This window comes from Oncorhynchus mykiss, chromosome 19, assembly GCF_013265735.2.
Source record: "Oncorhynchus mykiss isolate Arlee chromosome 19, USDA_OmykA_1.1, whole genome shotgun sequence".
In the NCBI taxonomy this organism is placed as follows: domain Eukaryota; kingdom Metazoa; phylum Chordata; class Actinopteri; order Salmoniformes; family Salmonidae; genus Oncorhynchus; species Oncorhynchus mykiss.
The window spans coordinates 7,463,543-7,468,159 of NC_048583.1; positions in this window are offsets into that span (position 1 = coordinate 7,463,543).

The window sequence follows — 4,617 nt, forward strand, 5'->3', positions numbered from 1 at the left end:
GGAGGAGGGAGATGGGCAGGAGGGAGATGGGGAGAAGGGGAGAGGGGGAGGGAGATGGGCAGGAGGGAGATGGGGAGAAGGGGAGATGGGGAGAGGAGGAGGGAGATGGGCAGGAGGGAGATGGGGAGAAGGGGAGATGGGGAGAGGAGGAGGGAGATGGGCAGGAGGGAGATGGGGAGAAGGGGAGATGGGGAGAGGAGGAGGGAGATGGGCAGGAGGGAGATGGGGAGAAGGGGAGATGGGGAGAGGAGGAGGGAGATGGGCAGGAGGGAGATGGGGAGAAGGGGAGAGGGGGAGGGAGGCAGGAGATGGGCAGGAGGGAGATGGGGAGAGGGGGAGAGGGGGAGAGGAGGAAGGAGATGGGCAGGAGGGAGATGGGGAGAAGGGGAGATGGGGAGAGGAGGAGGGAGGTGGGCAGGAGGGAGATGGGGAGAAGGGGAGAGGGGGAGGGAGGCAGGAGGGAGATGGGCAGGAGAGCCATGGGGAAAGGGGATGGGGTAGGAAAGCAGGAGGGGATTGGGGAGAAAGAAGGGGAGAGAGGGAGGAAGGCAGCAGGGGATTGGGAAGAAGGGGAGAGGGAGAGGAAGACAGCAGGGGATTGGGGAGAAGGGGAGAGGGAGAGGAAGGCAGGAGGGAGATGGGGTGAAGGGGAGAGGGAGAGGAAGGCAGGAGGGAGATGGGGTGAAGGGGAGAGGAGAGGGAGAGGAAGGCAGGAGGGAGGGAGATGGGGTGAAGGGCAGGGTGAAAAAGACAGGGAGGAGAGGGAGCCATTTCAAGGATAAAGAGAGAGAAGGAGGTGGTAACAGACCTTCAGACAAACTGCACCTCAAATTGAAGTTTTCCCTTTATTCCTAATTCCCTTTCTCTTTTACACTGACTAGTGACAGGAACAGGGGAGGGCAGGGGGAGTGGGATGAGAAGAGGAGGACTAGTGACAGGAATGCAAAAAAATGCAAATCAATTACTTAAAAATCATACAATGTCTTTTTCCAAATTTTTGTTTTAGATTCCTTCTCTCACAGTTGAAGTGTACCTATGATAAACATTACAGACCTCTACATGCTTTGTAAGTAGGAAAACCTGCAAAATGGGCAGTGTATGAAATACTTGTTCTCCCCACTGTATATTTAGAAAGAGATGTAATATGTTGAAGTACATCAACATACGGTTATGCTGCTGTCTATAGAGACCTGTTGTGAATAGAAAACATCAAGGACTGTTAGGAGAAGAGATGCAATCAGCTTCCCATTCATTTAGAAACAACCCGTTGGCTGGCTTGGCCTACACTCACACACACACACACACACACACACACACACACACACACACACACACACACACACACACACACACACACACACACACACACACACACACACACACACACACACACACATCACACACACACACACACACACACACACACACACACACACACACACACACACACACAGAGAAAGAAGGGAACACACACACAGAAAGAAAGAGAGATACACACACGGAGTTAACAGACAGAGCACGAAACCAATTGTGTCTCTGAAGAGAAGGAGAATGCCCAGGGCTTTCAGCAGCAGCTGAGGAAAAGAGGAAAGTTCACTGTCTGAAAAGAAGACAGGACAGGAGGCAATGTAAACACTCTGGCTGAACATAGAGATCAAGACAAGCCCATGCAGGGACAAATGTCTGTTTTTGAGAGGTTTTTGTTCAGGATTAAACTACTTTTTGTCTGTCTGTCTGCCTGTCTGTCCGTCTGTCTCGATAAGCCTACCTGCCTGTCTGTTCATCTGTCTTGACATGCCTGCCAACCTACCTACCTGCCCATCTGTCTGCCCGTCTGTCTGTCTGTCTGTCTGTCTGTCTGTCTGTCTGTCTGTCTGTCTGTCTGTCCGTCTGTCCGTCTGTCTGTCTGTCTGTCCGTCCGTCTGTCTGTCTGTCTGTCTGTCTGCCTGTCTGTCTGTCTGTCGACCTGCCTGCCTGTCTGCCTGTCTGTCTGTCTGTCTGTCTGTCTGTCTGTCTGTCTGTCTGTCTGTCTGTCTGTCTGTCTGTCGACCTGCCTATCTTCTGTCTTTCAGTGTTAGTGTCTGCCTGCCTGCCTGCCTGCCTGTCTGTCTGTTTGTCGACCTGCCTATCTTTCTGTCTTTCAGTGTTAGTGTCTGCCTATACACTTAATTATGTGAAGGTGGAATCAGAGGGTGAAAACCTCCCAGACCTCCAACACCTTCCTAAGGGAGGACAGACAGACAGGTTAGACATTTCAAACACTTCCTCCCCTCCTTCTGCTCCTGCAGCTTCTCTGTCAGCAATTGATTCAGCCAGGGGAGCAGAGAAACAAGATATCACACAGAGCCAAAATGGAGTTTGGATGAGGCCGTATCTGGCCTTTCCTAGACTGAGAAATCACCTGACTGGTTGAACAAATCATCGGAATGGATGAGGTTCCTTCCCTCCACACATCCCTCTATCCTACCACTATCATTTTATAAAGAGACACAATACATCTCTCCATCCTACCGCTATCATTTTATAAAGAGACACAATACATCTCTCTATCCTACCGCTATCATTTTATAAAGAGACACAATACATCTCTCTATCCTACCGCTATCATTTTATAAAGAGACACAATACATCTCTCTATCCTACCGCTATCATTTTATAAAGAGACACAATACATCTCTCCATCCTACCGCTATCATTTTATAAAGAGACACAATACATTTATCTATCCTACCGCTATCATTTTATAAAGAGACACAATACATTTATCTATCCTACCGCTATCATTTTAGAAAGAGACACGTTTTGTAATGGGTACCAATACATCTCTCTATCCTACCGCTATCATTTTATAAAGAGACAGGTTTTGTAATGGGTACCAATACATCTCTCTATCCTACCGCTATCATGTTATAAAGAGACACGTTTTGTAATGGGTACCAATACATCTCTCTATCCTACCGCTATCATGTTATAAAGAGACACGTTTTGTAATGGGTACCAATACATATCTCTATCCTACCGCTATCATGTTATAAAGAGACACGTTTTGTAATGGGTACCAATACATATCTCTATCCTACCGCTATCATGTTATAAAGAGACACGTTTTGTAATGGGTGCCAATACATCTCTCTATCCTACCGCTATCATGTTATAAAGAGACACGTTTAGTAATGGGTACCAATACATCTCTCTATCCTACCGCTATCATTTTATAAAGAGACACGTTTTGTAATGGGTACCAATACATCTCTCTATCCTACCGCTATCATTTTATAAAGAGACACGTTTTGTAATGGGTACCAATACATCTCCCTATCCTACCGCTATCATTTTATAAAGAGACACGTTTTGTAATGGGTACCAATACATCTCTCTATCCTACCACTATCATTTTATAAAGAGACACGTTTTGTAATGGGTACCAATACATCTCTCTATCCTACCACTATCATGTTATTAAGAGACACGGTTTGTAATGGGTACCAATACATCTCTCTATCCTACCGCTATCATTTTATAAAGAGACACGTTTTGTAATGGGTACCAATACATCTCTCTATCCTACCACTATCATGTTATAAAGAGACACGTTATGTAATGGGTACCAATACATCTCTCTATCCTACCACTATCATTTTATAAAGAGACACGTAATGTAATGGGTACCAATACATCTCTCTATCCTACCGCTATCATTTTATAAAGAGACACGTTTTCTAATTGGTACCAATACATCTCTCTATCCTACCGCTATCGTTTTATAAAGAGACACGTTTTGTAATTGGTACCAATACATCTCTCTATCCTACCGCTATCATTTTATAAAGAGACACGTTTTGTAATGGGTACCACTACTTCCATCCTTCCACCCTTTGATGTGTCTGACTTGTAGAACTGTCCTTATCATTCTAATCTAGAGGTCAAGCTTTCATTTGAAGAGACACATTGTGGAATGGGCGCCAATACGTCCAGGACTCCTTTCATGTGTAGATGTTCTGTAACTGTCCATTTTAGAGGGCGTTCTAACAGACACAGAAACTTCTGGAATGACTCCATGACTTCTATTACTAGTGTAGTTTCCACATCCCTCTCTAACCCACAAGTCACTCTACAATGATACAGAAAACCAGCAGGTGCCCTATCCCAAGATACCATATACAACGATGCCCTATACCACGATACACTATACCACGATACACTATACCACAATACCCTATACCACGATACCCTATACCAGGATACCCTATACAACGATGCCCTATACCACAATACCCTATACCATGATGCTCTATACCAGGATACCCTATACCAGGATACCCTATACCAGGATACCCTATACCATGATGTCCTATACCATTATACCCTATACCCCGATACCCTATATCACGATACCCTATACCACGATGGTCTAAACCAGGATGCCCTAAACCAGGATGCCCTATACCACAATGCCCTAAACCTGGATGCCCTAAACCAGGATGCCCTATACCACGATGGTCTAAACCAGGATGCCCTAAACCAGGATGCCCTATACCACGATGGTCTAAACCATGATGCCCTATACCACGATGGTCTAAACCAGGATGCCCTAAACCAGGATGCCCTATACGACGA